Below are 21449 nucleotides of genomic sequence, written 5' to 3'. Positions count from 1 at the left end.
ATTTTTTACTCCCATGAAATAGCACATATTCAATATAATATCACGCTGAAATTTAGGGATGGGTGTGTTAGTTTCCACATGTGTGTGTTGTAGCCTTAATGAAAACACCCTTACGTGATTAAAAAGAATATCTAATTTTTGTTACTATTTTGTATGCAAGGCTCTAGGATCTCTTTCCTGTTTCTGTTTTAGGATCTCTACTCCCCACACTTGCTAACTCAGCTTGCATCATTTTTCTCATGTGCGTGGGGTATGAGTCCTACCAGGTTAGCATTCTGACTGCTAGAAGACTAATCACTATGTAACACATCCATATGTTTCTTGCCTCATAATTAAGATCCATAATTTTGAGATCCATGGAATCTCAAGACCCTTCAGATGCCAAGTAACGTTAAATATCACTGTGCTCTTCTTCCCAGTGTTAAGGGCTGAATTGTGTTCCCCCAAATTTATTATGTTTGAGTCCTAAGCCCCAGTACCTGTATTTGTGACTATATTTGGAGATAGGATTCTTACAGAGGTAACTGGTTAAAATGAGGTCATTAAGGTGAGCCCTAATTCATATGACTAATGTTTTTACAGGGAGGGGACATTTGGACACTGACACGTACAGAGGAAAGATGATGTGAAGACACAGAGAGATGACCATCCACAAGCCAAGAACAGAGGCCTAGAACAGGTCCTTTCCTCGTGGCCCTCAGAAGGAACCAATCCTGCAGACACCCTCATCTCGGACTTTTAGTCTCCAGACCTGTGAGAAAATAAATCTCTGTTGCTTAAGCCACTGTGAGAAAATAAATATCTGTTGCTCAAGCCACTCAGTCTGTGGTACTTTGTTAAGGCAGCCCTAACAAACAATGCGCTTACCAAAGGAGGAGAGTGCAGGAAGTTTAAGATGCCAAAAAGAACAGATTGTAAAACGGTAGGAAATGGGGAAGTTCATTAAGATGACAAGTGGGAGCCAACAGGTTACATAAGAGTACAACTGTTATGCACTCCCCATAAAGGAAAGGATTAATTTTAGCTCCTGCTGGACCATGCAAAAAGTGTTGATTAAAAAAAAATTACCTCTCCTATCCCAGGTTTTCAAAAAAACATAGACCACTGAGACATATGAAGATAGAAAATAGCAAAGAAAAACCTGCCATCTTGGAAGTATATTAGTGTATTGAGTTAAAATAAGTAGTCCTAACATTAGAATACATAAGGTACAACACAAAGATGTAAGCCTTTCATGTTACACAGTAGCAAATTCTAGGATTCCTTTATAATGCTGAAAAAAAGTCTCACTTACTGGCTTACTCACTAGAAAATGGTAGTAAAAACAGTCCTTAAGATAATTGTAGCACAGTGTTCTTAAGATAATTGTAGCACAGTGCAATTTAGGTTGGTAAGAAATAGATTGCTGTTAAATTTATAGAATCATTGATAGTGGATTTTTCCCAATATAATTCTTTAATACCTATAAATTTCCTTCTAATAAACACTGATACATAAATGGCAAATTGAAACAAGTCATTAAACAGTTGTGGCCCGCTGTTTACTCATTGTAAAATAGAAAATATATGGGTTATAAAAACAAATATTTGAAATAACAAGATTGAACTTTTTATCTTCCTAGATAGAAGCCATCAGAAATGTCACAAGCGAAGAGCATACAGTATGTAAGTCGTTATTTTTGCTCTGATCATCCTCACTGCATCATCCTACTCACAAAGGTAGAGAAATGCACCATATAATGTTTCACAAAAGAGAAAGCCTTTTTCTGTCTTTCATGTCATAGAGAAGGTTCAACTCTCTTCACTGCACATTGTGCTTTTGTCTTAAACATTAACCCTCCCCTTGGTTTTCTATCCATGAGCCAGAATATTGAGTTGATTACCCTGCAAGCACACTCTTTGCCAAGGTTTACCATTATTTTTCATTAGTTTCAATTCTAGAGGGAAGGAGGTAGAGCCCATATAGATGATGGATAGGGTTAAGGCCCAAGGACTAACACAGTTGTATAAGAAGCTACTGCTGGGTGATCTATGGACACATTGGAGTAATACATGCTAAAAATGAGGAGGCAGCATGGAACAGTTGGCAGGACCGCATGCAGCCTAAATTACATCATTCATTTAATAGGTCTAACATATGGCAGCTATTAGATCTCCACAACAAATGTAAGACTAACCAACATTCTGATCAAAAAGGAGCTTCCATTCTTAATTTTTTTATAAAGGGCCTCCGTCCAAGTTGCTGCCAATTCCAACACAATAATCACATATATTTCTAAATGTAATAATAATATGGACTTTGACAAGAAATTAACAGTTCCACTGGATAATATATAAAGTATTAAATGTTCTTGTTTTTGTCTTTTACAAATTTTTAAAGGAGCTGTGTAGGGATCAAATTGGGTAATTAATGATTTTAAGTAGTAATTGAATTCTGTAATATATATCAGCTCATAATTATTTTCAGAATACAAGATACAAATGCTCTATATTGAAGTTGAGCTTTGTTTAAAGCAGGTGAAACATATCTTCAATTATGTCGTTTTCCAATTAATCTCATTTTTTGTGTTGCAAAAAACATAGGAGAAAGCTCCAGTGATGCTTTAGAGACCTAATTTTGCCCTTGTTCTACACAATTTTCAAAGAGTTACCCTAATCAGGAAAAAAGAGAGAGAGCAAATGAGCAAGATACAACCACTTTCACTGCATAATCTTTGAAAATGGTTTTCATCATACTTATATGTAAAAAAACACTCCTCTACCAGCTCTTCTGGTGAGCTACCTTAAAATTCCAGGCCCTCTGGGAACACCCCAGAAGGGAAAGTGCTAGGATTGATAGATATAAAACAACTTTGCACCAAAATACAAACAGGGGCCCAGAAGTTAGTTCATTCCTCATTGCCCACCGCTGAAGTCGATGCTCCATCTATGTCATTACCGGGCATGACCCACGGTGCAATTCTCCCTTAACTCTATAATTCCATCCAGCTGACCTCCCCCTCCCATCCTACTTCCCTTTTACCAATCGTCTCTAAAGCTTTATAATGCACCCTACAGAATATCATTCTTCTTCCCAGAAACATCCAACATTTTAAACTTTTTTAAGGATGTCATTTCTCTACCCAATATTCATTTACCTTTTTCCAAATGGCATTACCCCCATTTTTCTCTGGGAAACCAACTTCTTCCCCATTCTATCCAAGTGCTTATAGTAGAGTTAACTCAACTCCTTTCTCCAGGGGTGTGCTAGAAGTAAAGGGTAATCCATCAAAGAACTATATTCTACCATATAAAACCATATAGTACCATCTGCTCTTTGTGGTAATGATGAGGTTAGAATGGACATGCGAACCTATCAGAGCTAATGGGATACAAGGAGCTATTCTGGAACTACTGAAAAACTCTGTCTTATTGGGCATAACCTGTAAGGCTGTAGACCTGGAGTATTGGTAGACATATTTCCAATATCTGAAACCTATATTAAACCTAAGATTGAAGCCACAGTGAATGATACAGAGCCAAGAGATGGTGTAAGACCACTATGAGATCTCTATATTACCATGTACTGCTTATGTTACTATTTAATTATCTCAGGAGTGGAATTGTTTATTCCTTGAGATCAAGTTCCTGGATGTTTCTTAGTACCTTCAACCATGCATAATCTAATTCTATACTTGCTCTACCAAAAGAGGTAAATATAACAAATTTAATAAATAACATGTACATATCTGCTCTGCATTCCATTCACACCTCTAATTGAGATTAAACCTGAGAGATGTAAAGTGTTCTTCCCTCAGTGTACCTCCCACAATGTGAGCCTCTCACCACACTGCATGTGATTCCAGAATTTAAAGAAACTTTTTTTATATACGTTTATTGATTTCAGAGAGAGGAAGGGTAAGAGGGAGAGAGGAAGAGAGAGAGGAAAGGAGAGAGAGAAAGAGAAACATCACTGTGAGAGAGAAACATCGACAGGCTGTGTCCTACACCCTCCCCACACTGGCCAGAGCTGAAAAAACTTACAAAAATACAATACTGTCACTGAACACAAGGCACCTACTTTATATAGAAAATTTAAGAAAGTTTCAACTGAAAATTTAAGAAAGTTTCAGGGTAACTTTCACTGTGAAAATTTGCCTTAAGTGTTGATTTTATGACCAAATCCCTGAATTATATGTGGCTCTCTTTTGTATGACAAGCTAGTGCAGATGATGATCAGACAAAATTCAGAGGAGAGACTGACGTGATTCGAAGGGCTGTGGCAGGAACTTGGTTTGACAGTTCTGGATATCACACTTGTCTACTTCTCAGAACCTGAATTCTTTGTGTCCAGAAGCTCACTTGAAATGCCCAAAGTGCTGTTCCTATGAAAACAATTCCTCTTTACCTCATTGAGAGAGAGCTAAGGATAGCTGACCATCACTGATTGTCCTGAGTCCATGGGGTGGGGTAGGGTGGCCCACAGAGAATTTCCAATATACATATGAGAATGTGTAAACCTTTGTGTTCTTATTAAAAAAAAAAAATTGTCCTTTGTAGCAAGCCTTTAAGCTTCTCTGAGCCTTATTGTTCTGCCCAGGGGAGGTGATGAGAAAGAACACAAGAACCTGAAGGTGCCAGTGCCTGGTATCAGAGTGAGACTAGGAGGTATCAGGGCCTCAAACAGAGTTTGATCTTGAGGTTCATCAAGGCAGCTGGGCCACCAACAGCCTCACACAGATGCCTGTTTCCTAGCATGATATGTAAGCACAAAACACTCTTATATCATACTAGTAGAAGGAGAGGCGAGAGAGCTATCTGACCAGAAAGGGCTATGAAGGCAGCTCAATGTAAAGAACAGAGAGGATGTGGAGGCCCACAATTAGGACAGGTGTGCGAAGATTCGGTCTGGAGACGCCAGTATGAGAAACTGTCTGCAGCTTCAAGGCCCTTGGTACACGGGAATACAGGCATCGCACAGCCATTCCTCTCGCTGCACTCAGGCCTCGGGGCTTAGAGGCCCTCTTTGAGGCTCAACTGGTTCCCCTTCTCACTCTCCAACCCCAGAAATCTTGCTCTAATTGTGGGGGAAGCCCTGTTCTCTTCCTCCTGCTTCTTCTAAATATTTTAGCCATACTCCAAATACTCTTAGTTCCCTGAGGACTTCAGGTTTTGGAACACAACTCTGGAGAGGATCTTCCTACACTGTCACTTCCCTTCCCTGAGGTGCTGAGCTCAGACCTGACCATATGCTCCAATGGAGACAGGAGGGAAGTGCCAAAAGAAATATAATAATTAATCTCAAAGATATTATTCAATCATAGTCTCCTCCTGAATTAAATAGTTGCATCCCTGCAAAGAAAATGTGCTCTACACTCAGGTATTACTCCTCACCCTCCCCTTCCACATTTTGCCATGAGGAAACTGAGGCCCAGAGAGCTGAAGTGTTCACAGTTACTTCAAACGTATAGAGCAGTAGTTAAGAACATAAACTGAATCAGCTACCAGAGTTAAATCCTGGCTCCACTACCTACTAGTTATGTGCCCTTAGCCAAGTTCCTTCATCTCCATGGCCTCTATCTTTTCCTCTATAAAATGAGTATCTGCCTCATTGAGGTGTTGTGATGAAACGTGAGAGTATTAAGAGCCTGAAGCAGTCACTAGCACATAGTGAATGTTCTATATGTTGTTGGTTTTTATTTGTCCAAAAACATGAGGCAACTATTAGCAAAGCTGGAACAAAAACTGAGTTTTCCAAATTCCTAGCTGGTGCTCGCTCCACTCATTGGGCCATCAACACAGTGCCTGGACAATAGTAAACAGTCAATATATGTTTACTAGAGGCCCAGTGCACAAAAATTTGTGCACTCGGCGGGTGGGGGGCAGGGATCCCTCAGCCTGGCCTGTGCCCTCTCACAGTCTGGGACCCCTCGGGGGATGACCACCTGCTGGCTTAGGCCTGCTCCCTGGGGGATTGGGCCTAAGATGGCAATCAGACATCCCTCTGGCAGCCTGGCAGCCCTCGGGGGATGTCCACTTGGCAGCAGGGAGCAGACCTAAGCTGCAGTCAGACATCTTTAGCACTGCTGAGGAGGCAGGAGAGGCTCCCACCACCACCGCTGTACTGGCTTGTGGCTGAGCAGAGCTAGGGAGCGCACTGACCACCAGAGGGCAGCTCCTGCATTGAGCGTCTGCCCCCTGGTGGTCAGTGTGTGTCATAGTGACCAGTCATTCCCAGTCATTCTGTTAGGATCAGTTTGCATATTACCCTTTTACTATATAGGATAGAGGCCTGGTGCACGGGTGGGGGCCGGCTGGTTTGCCCTGAAGGGTGTCCTGGATCAGGATGGGGGTCCCGCTTGGGTGCCTGGCCAGCTTGGGTGAGGGGCTGATAGCTGTTTGCAGCTGGCCACACCCCCATTTGGGGGGGGGGGGGTACCCACTGGGATGCCTGGCCAGTCTGGGTGAGGGGCTGAGGGCCGCTTTCAGGATGGCTGGTGACATAAGCTCCCAGCCTCTCCTATTTTTTTTTCTTTTGGGATTTATTTAACTTCTATAATTGAAACTTTGTTGCCATCCCACTCGCTCCAGCTCTGAGGCCATGGCCTGCTGAAAGCAGGTATCTGGAGTTTGTTTAGCTTCTATAATTGAAACTTTGTTGCTTTCGGAGCTTAGAGCCGGGCTGCGGCAGGCGGGGAACCTTGGCTTCCTCCATCACTGGAGCAAGCAAGCTTCCTGCTCGCTTCAGCTGTGTGGCTGCCGGCCGCCATCTTGGTTGGCGGTTAATTTGCATATCGTCCTGATTAGCCAATGGGAAGCATAGCGAAGGTACGGTCAATTACCCTTTTTGTCTTTTATTAGATAGGATTGGATAAGTACAGAGGTGTCCACAGGGCAGAAACTCACATGTGTAGGAAATTCAGTGACAATAATGGTGAATCAAGTAGATCCTTGCTAAAATAATTATTTACTGTGTTGCGCAGTGGTTGAGCGTTGACCCATGAACCAGGAGATCACAGTTCGATTCCTGTGGTCAGGACACATGCTCCAGTTACAGGCTTGATCCTCATTAGGGGGCATGCAAGCGGCAGCTGATCAATGATTCTCTCTCATCATTGATGTATCCATCTTTATCCCTCTACTTTCCTCTCTGAAATCAATAAAAAAATTTTAAATGTTAACATTATAGTATACTAGTATAATTTGGAGTAGCTTTTGTTGTTTTCCTTTGGGCTTTTTTTTCATTTTCAAGTGTTCTGCAGGGAGAATGCTTTTTTTTTTTAATTAAAAGAAACAAAGAAACAATTTTATTTTAAGGTGGATGGATCTAATTTAAAGACAAGTTGAATACAAATGGAAAAATTATTGGTATTATCCTTTTTCAGTAATTCTTCATAATTTCCCAGTTTTACAATGCAATTTTTATTGAATTCAATGTGAATAACTCAAGATTATAAAAGTAATTACATGTAGGTTCAATTACATTGACTAATTGTCCCAACTTCTGACACCTGGTGGAAGTGAAGCTCAGGTGGTTGGGCCTCAATGGCCTGTAAGTGCTATCACCCATACATTCTTCACCCATATTCCCCACTACATATGTTAACATTAGGCAAAGATGGGTGAAGCATTTATGGAACTTGCTATGCTCTCTTTGCAAATTTTCTATACATATTAAATTAATCCAAAACACAAAGTGCATTTAAAAAGTTAACATATTTAAACAAAGTCGGCTTATGACATAAAAATTCAGAGATTGAAACAGAAAAAAAAAAAAAAAGCATCCACAGATATTCTTTTGAAGACAGCAAAATTGGTGGCAGTGATTACCTATACCAGTGATGGCGAACCTATGATACACATGTCAGAGGTGACACGCGAACTCATTTTTTGGTTGATTTTTCTTTGTTAAATGGCATTTAAATATATAAAGTAAATATCAAAAATATAAGTCTTTGTTTTACTATGGTTGCAAATATCAAAAAATTTCTATATGCACCCTGACCGGTTTGGCTCAGTAGATAGAGCGTCGGCCTGCGAACTGAAGGGTCCCAGGTTCGATTCCAGTCAAGGGCATGTACCTTGGTTGCAGGCACATTCCCAGTAGGGAGTGTGCAGGAGGCAGCTGATCGATGTTTCTCTCTCATAGATGTTTCCAACTCTCTATCCCTCTCCCTTCCTCTCTGTAAAAAAATCAATAAAAATATACTTAAAAAAAAATTTCTATATGTGACACGGCACCAGAGTTAAGTCAGGGTTTTTCAAAATGCTGACACACCAAGCTCAAAAGGCTCGCCATCACTGACTTATACATTTGTAAAAAAACAAAACAATAACACTTAGATTAATAACAGTACTCCTTAGAAGGCACTTAGATTACATTTTGTTTTTGTAAATGTGTCTAAGTCACCAGTGATAGTAAACTGCCCTGATCTTTCAAATGCCTTCAACCAGAACTTGGAGGTGAAGAATGTGAAACTGCTTTCATATTTGGTTACTTTTCCTCTCCTTTTTATTACAGATTAAGAAGTGGGTTGGTGAATCACTGCAAAATATTATTCAGATTCAACAACCTTTGATTTTCTTTGAGTACTTGCCATGTCACAGTAAAATTCCAAACACTACAAAATTTGCTCTAATTTATTCAGTGCTTTAAACAAATATAAGATAAATTATCCCAGTGGCTGTTTCTTCCTCTGTATTTATCAACAAAGGCATTCCTACCACTAAACCTGTGATTTAAAAGCTTAAAATGATTATGTGGAATTGCCCTAGGTAAATTTTTTTAAGGGGGAAGGGGTCTCCTTTCTGAGACACATTCCTATCTAATGGACCTTATCTATTTTAATTTCCTTAGGTTATTTTCCTTAATATTATAAAATGGGATCTATTGTCTCAAATGGTTCATGCTAAAAAGTGACTTAGATTTATACAGACTTCTCACTTGTGTGGTTAGAACTCTGCACATGTTTGGTGTAAGGGAGAGGGTTTGCAGTCAGATAACAGGCAGAATATCATAGACATGGAGTACAGGAATGTCAGGTGCCACAGCCCTGGGACAGCTTTGCTGGCCAGCCAAACTTCTCTGACTGAGGCAGAATGGACACCCTCTTTCTAGAGTCATCCAGTGCCAGAAGGAAAAGAGAGGCCATTGATCCTCCATTCCAAGGTTTTCTGCGCTTTTGAACACACAATGCACAAATCTTCTTAAAACCACTCATGTAGGAAGCTCACCAGGAAAAGTGTAATCCTTGTCTCATTCCCTCTGAGGAGAACACCCCACAGTTCTCATACCCATCTTTCCCTGATCCTAAAATCAGAACTTATTCTGGTGTTTAAAGTGGCATATTTACCAACTAATGCCCCGGTGCACGGATTCGTGCACATTGAAAGGAAATTAATTAGAAGGTGGCCGGCAGGGTGGGACTGGGCAGAACTAGGTGGGACTGGGCAAGACGGGCAGGACATGCCCTGGAGCCAACCTTCCATGGTCCCTCCCCAGCAGGCCACGCCTGGGTTGGCGCCTCGGCTCGAAGGGCATCTGCAGAGTGAGCGGGGTCCCTCTGGCAGGTGGGGTCCCTTGGCCTGACCTGCAGGGATCAGGTCAAAACTGGCTCTCTGACATCCCCCGAGGGGTCCCGGATTGCAAGAGGGTGGTTCTCAGGTGACACAACCTGGAATCAGGCTCCCTCCTCTCTAGTTCCAGGGTGCGTCACGCGAGAACCGCCGCTGCCAAGTCACCACAGCTCAGCAGCTCCTGCATTGAGCATCTGCCCCGGTTGGTCAGTGCGTGTCATACCTACCAGCCAGTCGGACAGTCACTTAACCATATATATATATATATATATATATATATATATATATATATATATATATATGTGTGTGTGTGTGTGTGTGTGTATATATATATATATAGATAGATAGATAGATAGATATAGATATAGATATAGATATAGATATAGATATAGATATACTAGAGGCCCGGTGCAAAAAATTTGTGCACTCGGAGGGTCCCTCAGCCAGGCCTGTGCCCTCTCGCAGTCTGGGACCCCTCAGGGGATGTCCACCTGCTTGCTTAGGCCCTCTCCCTGGGGGATCGGGCCTAAGCTGGCAGTCAGACATCCCTCTGGCAGCCCAGGGGGCCCTTGGGGGATGTCCACTTGCCAGCGGGAGCAGGCCTAAGCTGCAGTTGGACATCCTTAGAGCTGCTGAGGAGGCAGGAGAGGCTCCCACCACCACTGCTGTGCTGGCAGCCATCAGTCTTGCTTGTGGCTGAGCAGAGCTCCCCCTGTGGGAGCACACTGACCACCAGGGGGCAGCTCCTGCATTGAGTGTCTGCCCTCTGGTGGTCAGTGTGTGTCATAGTGACCAGTCATTCCCAGTCTTTCTGTTGTTAGGGTCAGTTTGCATATTACCCTTTTATTATATAGGACTAGAAGCCTGGTGCATGAATTCATGCATGGGTGGGGTCCGTTGGCCTGGCCAGCATCAGGGCCAATTGGGGCCATCTTGCCCAGTCATCCCCCCTGCAGGAGGTTGGCCGGCCAGGGGGAGGAACCACGGGAGGTTCGCTTTCCATGGGAAGTTGTCTGTGGGAGTGCATTGACCACCAGGGGGCAGCTCCTGCATTGAGCGTCTGCCTCCTGGTGGTCAGTGTACGTCATAGCGACTGGTCGACTGGTCGTTTGGTCAACCAATCGTAATGGTCACTTAGGCTTTTATATATATAGATAGATGTAATGGAAAGAAGGTGAAGCTATAAGACAATATGATATTGAAAAACTAAGCATCACTTCTTCCCTAATAGCCTGCTTCTCTTACCAATCTACAGATGTCCTCCTATTTGCCCTCCTTCACCTCCTCCTGTCTCATTTGAAACATCTGAAGACACCCCCGCCCCCGCCCACCTCTTCTCATGCCTATTCCCAAATGTGAGTTCCAGTCATCCCATCTCAGACTGAATAATCTCTGAGATGTTCCCAAGTGTTCAGTTCTACTTGCCTGGGGTTACCTTCTGAGAGAAGCTTTTACTTCAGTTCCTGGCAGTTGTCTCCTTCTGTTTTCTATCATCTGTTTCTTTCTATACCCTCCTAACATTCCTTTCCTCACAGTAATCATGCATTTTAATTACTGGATTTCGTGAGGTAAAGTCTATGTGACCAACCCTCATACCGACACCCTTAGGGCTGTTCTAGGGGAACACTTAGATTTTAGGCTAAGCATGCAAGGAGGCTGTGAGCTAGATTATTTCAGCAGAGGCACACCTGGGGCATCTGAGACTTCAGTGCAGTTCCAGGCTCTGTGTGCAATGTCTCTGCTCCCCACTTTCTATCCTTTCCAGAATCTTTGGGAAGAACTACCTCTGAATTATGCACAGGGCCTTTCACTCCAGGCTTTAAGATTCTTCAGTTCAAAAATAGCCACTGCCACTACTTCGCATCCTACAGGATTGAGGTCCACTATCTCTTTCTTCTGTTTGTTGACAACCTTCTTCCCAGTTTACAGCTCTCACCGTCTTCCAGCTTCCCATTTGCCTGAACGCTCTGCTCCGCCTCTACCTCTAAAGTATCATTTAAGAATTTACTAGATACAAGTTATATTATCTATTCTCCTAAAATAACATCTGGTGTTTCAAATCTAGCTGTGATGCAAGATGACAATATGAACTTCATTTTGTTGTGGGTATGAATATGAATAAAAATGCTTATAAGCAAAACTCAAGAATAACCTATTCATAGAAAGTTAATGCCTTTATTATACTAAAGAACTCTTCATAATAACATAGAAGTCATTCAAAAGTGATCTAAGAATTAGGATTTAGGAACTAATTGTGTCGTGACATCTGGACTGCATACATCAGTCGGCAAAACTAGAGAGAAATGTTGAAAGAGAGAATCATTACCTCCAAAGTCTTTCCTCTGTTTATCATCTAAGAAACAGCTTCTCAGCTAACCGTACAGAATCAATACTAACTAATGTGGTGAGCTTCTGCAACTCTCTGAGACAGGCCAGTAAGGCAGGACAAGTGGAATAGAGGGAGATATTTAAATAGTGGTTGAGTGTTGACCGATGAACCAGGAGATCTCTGTTTGATTCCTGATCAGGGCACATGCCTGCAGTGGGCTCAGGGGCATGCAGTAGGCAACTGATCAATGATTCTCTCTCATCACTGATGTTTCTATCTCTTTCTCCCTTCTTCTCTGAAATCAATAAAAATATATATATTAAAAAAAGAAGATGAGAAAATGTGCTGGTTTGCAAAAATAAGACTACTAGAATCCTAGAATAGAGTAAATTACGCTATTGCCACCCTCCAATTCATTACAGGTCCAGTTGCCCCTCATTATCGCTGGACTTGGAGTCCATGGTCCAGTAAGGTAGAAAATAAACTGCCTTCAGAAACAGAGATCAGGGTTCTTTGCTTACTTCCCTTTCTCTAATCGCCCTACATAACACTCTTATATGAACACGTGATATGGAGCAGCCCTGGGAACATAAGAGAAATTAAACGGATAGACATGTTTTTTTAAGGAAAGGTACTTTATTATACTTGACTTGCCATTTCCCGGCCAACATACAAATACTCTCACTGCATTCTAACAGGGTTTTTGGTGTTCTGGATACTGAGATTTTAGAGGCTTAAGTTGCCTTGGCTGAATTTATACCTAAGCTTTAAAGATGAAGTCTCTTGTGAGTTGAACCACAGGATTGTGGAGATAAAAGAAAAGTTCTTGATCATTTAAATCTAAAGTGGGTGAAAATACCAAAGACATTTCAAGTTACAGGCTTTGGGGCTATGGGTGCTGCAAGTGCTGCCACAGCTGTTGCAGTTCAGTGTGTGATATAGAGGCTGTATGTATAAATAGGCAATCCAAGCACAGTGCTGGGCCTGGAAACCCTTTACTCAGTATCACTGCAGACTGTCTTACAAAAGTTAAAACTAATAAATATGCAATCTAGCATAATTTATAACAAACTATTGTTATTGCTTAAGAGATCAATCTGGAAATTAGTAATTTCAGCAGAGAACAGAGCAAATTTAAATGTATGCTACCCACTCATTCTGTCTACTTTATGACGTTCTAATCAGTGTCTCACTTTTATTTTAACTGAAATGCACACCTTGCTGTATAATTTTAAATGGCTAAGCTAGTTAAAGGAATACTTTGATTGTTGCTAACTCTTTCCAGGGCAGGTCAGAGACTCTAAATAATCACATTACCTTAGATAGTTGTGTTATAAAGAGATTTAAAATTCAAGGACAAACTAAGTCTATTTTTGTTGCAGAACTGTCTCATGAATTCTAAGAGGTCTGAGGAATTCTTTTAATATTTAATTGTATTTAATTGATCATCCATTTTACCTCCTTGAACTTAGTTTGCCTGTGACTTTTTTAATCTATAAAATGTAAAAATCACATGTAGACTGAATCAGCAGAATTAATATTGGTAAGGCTTAATATACATGTGCTCAAAATGTCATATCTTACTAAAGCTTGTCTGTATAAAGTTTATCGGAGAGGGACACAAAAGATAACCTTAATATTATATTTAGGTGCAAAACATAATCAGTATGCCAATAGAAAGAAAACATGGAAGTTTAGTTAATTAAACCTTTTCTGGGAAAAAATTCTGGCTATAAATAAATATTTATAAATACTAAATTTATAGATAGACTTTGTGTGTGTGTGTGTGCACGCACACACACACATGCACATGCCAAACCTTGATTATGAAGAAAACTAGAGGCCCGGTGCACAACATTCATGCACTGGGGGACAAGGGGGGCCCTCAGCCCGGCCTACGTGCTTTAGCAGACCGGAAGCCCTCAGGGGATGTCCGACTGATGGCTTAGGCATCCTTAGTGCTGCCACAGAGGCGGGAAAGGCTCCCAGCATCGCCGCTGCGCTTGCCAGCCATCAGCTTGGCTTGTGGCTGAGCAGCACTCCCCCTGTGGTAGTATCTGCCCTCTGGTGGTCAGTGTGCATCAGAGCGATGGGTCATTCCACCATTTGGTCAATTTGCATATTACCCTTTTATTATATAGGATGGAAATGATTCTACAGACCTAAAGGAACCAGGGGCTCTTTTACAGGGGAAAAAATTTAGGACCAAGGAGGAAGGGTGACCTGCCACTGGCACTGTCCTTTGGTGACAAAACTGCATCTACAATCCCGCTGTCCATGGCTCATAGCTGAAGCCAGTCTATCTACCCACTAAGCCGGTCTGCACAGGATGTAAGTGGAAAGAAGTTTTATTCTTTCTTCCACTATCTTTTCAAACTATCTTTCTGAACTCCTTTTCTACGCTTGCATGGAAATTTGATAAAGTCCCATCGCTCTCTCTGTCTTTTTAAGTAGCAACAATAGTCATTTTTTAAAATTCTTCTTACTTACTTATTTTAAACTAGAGGCCCAGTGCATGAAATTTGTGCACTCGGGGGAGGAGGTCCCCCAGGCTGGCCTGTGCCCTCTCACAGTGCAGGAGCCCTGTGATCGATCGCCCCAAAGAGGTAGGCCCTGCCCACCCATCTGGGGCTCCTCGATGGATTGCTCCAAAGAGGTAGGCCAGAGCCAGGGGTCCCGCCTCCATGGCAGCTGCAGGGCCGTGGGAACCCCGGTGGAAGTTGCATGGAGCAGCCGCCAGGACCTGCCTCTGCTGTGCGTGCAGCCATCTTTTGACGGTGTGAAAGCATCATGGCGTGACAGCGTGAGGACCACCTAGGCTTTTATTAGTAAAATTGCCTTTTGTTTACTGTCAAAATTACAAAATATTATCTAATTAAAATTGACTCTCCTGAACTATCTCCCTGAGATGCAGGCAGGGCTGTGGAGTTACTAGGTGTACCAGTTAATAATGGGGATTTTTTTCAATAGATGGAGTTACACATATGTTGATATATATGCGATTTGATATGTATGCTATTTTGTTGTATTGACAGCAAGCTTCAAAACTTCATATGTCAAATTTGCTGAAGGTGTGAATATCATAGATATTTTTATGCTTAAAAATGTTGAATTTCATGCCAAAAAAAAGAGCATTCGTGAGAAGTTTTAATTCATTATTTTGAAGAAAAAGTTATCGTATACTTTGAGAAACTTATGGTGAACAAGCTCCATCTCAAGATACTTGTGAATGCTGGTTTAAACGCTTTAGAAGTGGTGATTTCAATGTGAAAGACAAAGAACGTCCAGGTCAACCGAAAAAGTTTGAAGACCAACAATTACAAGCATTATTGGATGAAGATGCTTGTCAAACTCAAAAACAACTTGCAGAAAGATTAAACGTTGCTCAGCAAACTATTTCCGATTGTTTACAAGCGATGGGAAAGATTTTAAAGGAAGGAAAATGGGTGCCACATCAACTGAACGAAAGACAAGTGGAAAGCCAAAAAATCATCAGTAAAATGTTGCTTCAACGGCAAGAAAGAAAGTCTTTTTACATCGAATTGTGACTGGCGATGAAAAGTGGATTTTTTTTGAGAATTCCAAACACACAAAATCATGGGTTGATCCAGGTCAACCATCAACATCGACTGCAAGGCCAAATCGCTTCGGAAAGAAGACAATGCTCTGCATTTGGTGGGATCAAGAAGGTGTGGTGTATTATGAGCTTCTAAAATCAGGTGAAACCGTTAATACTGATCGCTACTACTGACAACAAGTAATCAATTTGAACCATGCTTCGATCGTGAAATGACCAAAATGTGCCAGAAGACACAGCAAAGTAATTTTGCTTCATAATGAGACACCATCACACACTTCAAAACCAGTTAAAGACATGTTAAAAGATCTTGCCTGGGCAGTATTAACCCACAGCCATATTCACCAGACCTTGCTCCTTCAGATTGCCACTTGTTCCGATCAATGGCACATGCACTTTCTAGCAGCACTTCAAAACATACGAAGAAGTGGAAAATTGGGTCTCTGAATGGTTTGCCTCAAAACATGAAAAATTCTATTGGGACGGTATCCACAAATTACCTGAAAAATGAGGGAAATGTGTAGCTGGCGATGGACATTACTTTGAATAAAGCACTTTTTTAAAAATATATATATTTTATTGATTTTTTACAGGGAGGAAGGGAGAGAGATAGAGAGTTAGAAACATCGATGAGAGAGAAACATCGATCAGCTGCCTCCCACACATCTCCTACTGGGGATATGCCCGAAACCCAGGTACATGCCCCCGACCGGAATCGAACCTGGGACCCTTCAATCCGCAGGCCGACGCTCTATCCACTGAGCCAAACCGGTTTCGGCGAATAAAGCACTTTTGATGTTTCTCTTGAAATTATCGTGTTTTCTTTGGTTACAAAATCCGCATTATTAACCGGTACACCTAGAAGCTGCTTCTTCCTTTCTTGTTCCATCTCTGCCCATGATCATACAGTGAATAAGCAGCAGAGGTAGGATTTTAACTTCATTGGCCTCCAGCCATGGCCTGTTCATAGTCCCCTCCCTCAGTCCCTGATTGCTGGCAGTGCACCTGTGCAGGCAACCCTGCTGGGCAAAGACCCTGTAAAATGACCCACTTCTGGTCCAGGGGAGGGGAGATGCACGCCTCTGCTACATCCCTTCTATGGGGGTGGAGACTGTTACCATCATAGCCCTCTCTCTCCTTTGAGCTACCACCAGACAGGCATGGCTTCAGCCACAGTCTCTCTTAGTGGGTATCCCCATCCTTGAGTCTCCCAAACTCCAGGGCATACATGTTAAGTTCTCCCAGCCATCCCCATGGGAGGGCGGGTATCTCACAGCATACCAATGACTGTCTGTCACAGTCTTCAGCATCTCTTCAACTCCAACCCCAGAGGCGAGCAATGACTGGTTGTCCAATCATTTCACACAAACTGCTTAGGTAATCCCTTTCAGACTTAGAAGTCCTTGGTACTTATTGTTTTTATCTCGGCACTGGGGCTTTGGCCATATCTCTTAGACAATAGTAATAAAGGTCACACTTAGCCTAGCCAGTGTGGCTTGGGGTTGAGCATCAACCTATGAACCAGGTTCGCTTCCCAGTCAGGGCACATGCCTAGGGTGGGGGCTCCATCCTCAGTGGGGGACAACAGGAGGCAGCTGATCAATAATTCTCACCATTGATGTTTCTCTCTCTCCCTCTCTCTTCCCCTCTGAAACCAATAAAAATATATCTTCGTAAAAAAGAATTACTTACAATACATAAATAAAAGTCACGTTTAAAATCCTGGTACTGTCTCTGCTGAGTAAAATCATTGAAACAGAAAAATAAAAACCTACTAGGATTATTGGGATAAATTAATATTGAGAAATTTTCAAACATATATTTTCTTAAGAATTCCTGTTAGCTTTATAATGGATTAATACAATAACCATAGACTTTCAGAATTAGGACTTCATTCAAGTATCTATCAGTTGCGAAGATATTTCCAAGTTTTTAGCTGTCCATGCTTGAACAACCTAGTGATGGAAAAATCACCATCTCCTGAAACAGTTTGTTCCCATCTGGGATTGCTTCCACCATCAGGAAGTCATTATATGAAACCAAAAACTGTCTCTTTAAGGTTTCCACACCCTTGATCTTAATTTCATCCCTTGGGATCACACAGAAGTCTAATCCCTCTCTCACGTGAAAGACTTCCAAATATGTGAAGCCGACATCTTCTGATACTGCCTTTTCTAATACCAATTCCTTCAGCCACTGCCTTTATAACACAGCTTCTACTGCTCTTGCTATCTTGCTTGTCTCTTTCCTGAAACAGCCCCTATGCTCTGCTTGAGGTATAGCATCGAGAATTAAGAGAGGGTGGTCCAATGGCCCAACCAGTAGAAGAGGTGACATCGCCACACTTTTTGATTAATGAAACCTAAGTTAACAATTACTCTGCTGATAGCCATGGTGCACAGCTGATTTATACTATATTCACTGCTGACTAAGTCTTTTCCAGATGTGCCACAGCTAAGATATGACTTCCCCTGTACATACGCTGTTGATTTTAGGATATAAGCAGTGGCCTTTACATATGTTCTCTTTTTTAAAGAAAATCAAACTTCTGAGACCAAGTTCAACTAGCCTAAGATTTTAGAACCCTGATTGGACCATTTAATGTACTCTCTTTAACGTCATATCCCCTCAAGTCTTATAAGAGTGCCTTCAACATCTTCATCCAAATCACCAATAAAAAGGATTAAAGCAAAAAGACAGAAGACATTTCTAGAACATCTCTCCACTTGACATCAACCTACTAAACAGCATCCCCTTGGTAGCTATTCCAGTAGTTATCAATATGCATAATGACACTCACGTCTCAGTCAGCCAGAGGTGTAGTATGAGTCTTGGCCAGATGCTTTGTTCAAATTCAGATTTCAAGGTTCTCCACCCTTCCCAGCTCCGGAAGTCTGGACACCTTGTTAAAAAAAAAAAAAAAAAAAAAAAAAGCAAGTTTGCCATGATGGCTGTTGACTTCTCATGAATAAGTGATGCCGCTCCTAAGGCCTCACCAGTCATTGACTTGATAATACTTTGCAGAACTGAGACCAAGTTCATGATGACAGACCAGAGCGTTTTGAAATTATTTCTCTTCTTTTTTGAAAGTTTGAAGGGTCAGAATTCTCAAACTTCTCCTGTCTTTTAGCTCTTCTTGGGCTCTCCATGATTTCTCAGATCCTTGAGAGAGGCTCTGTGTGCTCAATTTCAAGTTCCCTCAGTTCTAGGGATTTAATGTATTCAGCTGAGAGACTTCAAATCTCTCATGGAGCTGCTGAGAATTCTCTCTCAGTAGTTGAAACAAATATAATATTAATACAACTAAAGTCACTCATTAGAAACCCAGGATTTGGGTTTCGTGCTGTTGAGCTCTTCTGTGCCCCCCCAGGAGCACTTGTCTCACTGAACATCCTCCAACACCGTCTGCTCCTCCAAAGAAAGACTCCAGCACCATGAGAAAGCGCTCAGTTACTGATATGGAAACAGATGCTTCTAAAAATACCCTTGGAAATGCATGGACATGAAACACATGCCACATATATTTAGTCATAAAAATAAAAAGTTATAATTTTTATCTAGCAACTAGTTATTTGCAATCAAGTCATACCTGACTTTAAAAAATTAAGACAGATTTAGCTGTCTAGTCCACAAAAGAAGTGTCTATCATTCAACCCCTCCTGGCACGCTGGCTCCTTACTAAAGCACCCAGCATTATTTCCTGATTGGTTTAGGGCATATAGTTCTGGGGGCACAGATGTTTCACTCCCGTCTGACTGGAATACCTAAGATGTTGTTTTGGGTTATTCCAAGTAACATATTAAAACAGGTCTTTCCTGGGCAAGATTTAAAACACACACCCACACACACAACCATCAAGGCTTCACCTCTGAAAAATTAATATAAAGCCAGGTCTGAAAAAATGCCTATAAAGGTGGAGTGGTTCTACTCATCTATGGCTATTCAAATGCTAATTTCATTCCAGTTAAAGTAACTGAATGCCCTTCCATTAACTAGAGGGGTTTTGTGCTTGGCTTCCACTGCCATCTGGTGGTTGTACTAACATCAAACAAGGAATTTCTTGAATTAGCATTCATTTAGCAGTCTCTGCAGTATCATGATATTGACAAGTCAATACTTCCTGTAAGATCTCTAAAATGGTGGTGCAGAAGAGATTTTACATAAAGTCTTTGTTAACCACGACAAACCATATCTTATTCAAACACATCACTCATATGAACACATTAAATATAATGATTAGCAAATTCATAATGAAAAATACATAAGAAAAAAATTAAGCCCAATCACACCCCAAAATAAGAACAAAATTAAAGAAAGAGACAAGGCCTCTAAATATAAACCTGCCTTGTTTTAGTAAAATACCAACAGCCCTGACTGGTTTGGCTCAGTGGATAGAGCGTCAGCCTGCGGACTGAAAGTTCCTGGGTTCAATTCCAGTCAAGGGCATGTACCTTGGTTGCGGGCACATCCCCAGTAGGGAGTGTGCAGGAGGCAGCTGATCGATGTTTCTCTCTCATCGATGTTTCTAACTATCCCTCTCCCTTCCTCTCTGTAAAATAAATAAAATATATTTTTTAAAAAATAAAATAAAATAAAAAATAAAATTATCTTAAAAAAACAAACAAACAAACAAAAACAACAACACACATCATATAAATATCAGAAAAACAAATTGAAAATTTAGGGGTCAAATCATATTTTACTATTGAGTAGTGTTACAAAAATATTTTTCACAAAATTTCTTAAGGTATTAATTTTTCTTGGTATGTTTTAGAATTTATGTTTCTCTTTTGTGAAATGCCTTTTTGTCTTTGGTTCTACTGGGTTCTCAGTGTTCATATGGATTAACATGAATATTTTATTATTAAGGACTATATTTGTTATAATTACATTAATTATATAATTTTGGACAACTAATACATGGAATTTCTCTGTATTAAAGACAGAAAAGTTTAGCCCTGGCTGATTTGGCTCAGTGGATAGATTGTTGGCCTATAGACTGAAAGGTCCTGGGTTTGATCCTGGTCAAGGGCACATGCCTGGGTTGTGGGCTCAATTGTTCAGGAGGCAGCCGATCAATGATTGTCTCTCATCATTGATGTTTCTATCTCTCTCTCCCTCTCTCTTCCTCTCTGAAATCAATAAAAATTAAAAATAAAATTTTTTTAAAGACAGAAAAGTTTTAAGTTTTGGCAAATCAAGGCTATCAACTATTTCCTTATTCCTTTCACTTTTTTATTTTTAAAATAAATTTAGTTATTATTTTGAAAGGTAATACTTTCTTTTTTTAATGTATTTTTTATTGATTAAGATATTACATATGTGTCCTTGTCCCCACGTTACCCTCTACCCCCCCTCCCCCGGCTCATGCCCTCACCCCCCCGTTGTCCGTGTCCATTGGTTAGGCCTATATGCTTGCATGTAAGTCCTTTGGTTGATCTTTCCCCCTTACCCCCACCCTCCCCTACCTTCCCTCCAAGGCCCGACAGTCCAATCAATGCCTCTCCGTCTCTGGATCAGTCCTTGTTCATCAGTTTATGTTGTTCATTATATTCCACAAATGAGTGAGATCCTGTGGTATTTATCTGCTCTCCAGTTCCATCCATGCTGTGGCAAATGGTAAGAGTTCCTTTTTCTTCTTCCTCTTCTTAAAGAATACCTTTCAGCATTTCATATAATGCTGGTTTGGTGGTGATGAACTCCTTTAGCTTTTTCTTATCCGTGAAGCTCTTTATCTGACCTTCTATTCTGAAAGATAGCTTTGCTGGATAAAGTAATCTTGGTTGCAGGTTCTTGCTATTCATCACTTTGAATATTTCTTGCCACTCTCTTCTGGCCTGCATGGTTTCTGTTGAGAAATCAGCTGACAGTCGTATGGGTACTCCCTTGTAGGTAACTGACTGTCTTTCTCTTGCTGCTTTTAAGATTCTCTCTTTGTCTTTTGCTCTTGGCATTTTAATTATGATGTGTGTTGGTGTGGTCCTCTTTG

At 41.2% G+C, this 21449-nt stretch overlaps 1 long non-coding RNA gene across 2 annotated transcripts in view; it reads right to left on the bottom strand.

Annotated features, from left to right (window-relative positions):
* The window catches only part of LOC132233363 (uncharacterized), a 72071-nt gene that overhangs the window by 38406 nt on the left and 12216 nt on the right, over positions 1 to 21449 (bottom strand). For both annotated transcript variants that reach the window (XR_009452608.1, XR_009452607.1), the window contains exon 2: positions 18261 to 18362. This is a non-coding gene — a long non-coding RNA (uncharacterized LOC132233363). The remainder of the gene's footprint in view (positions 1 to 18260; positions 18363 to 21449) is intronic.

This window comes from Myotis daubentonii, chromosome 4 (assembly GCF_963259705.1).
Source record: "Myotis daubentonii chromosome 4, mMyoDau2.1, whole genome shotgun sequence".
Taxonomy (NCBI): Eukaryota; Metazoa; Chordata; class Mammalia; order Chiroptera; family Vespertilionidae; genus Myotis; species Myotis daubentonii.
The sequence above is the reverse complement of the archived record's forward strand: the minus strand, read 5'-3'. Positions and strand labels throughout refer to the sequence as shown.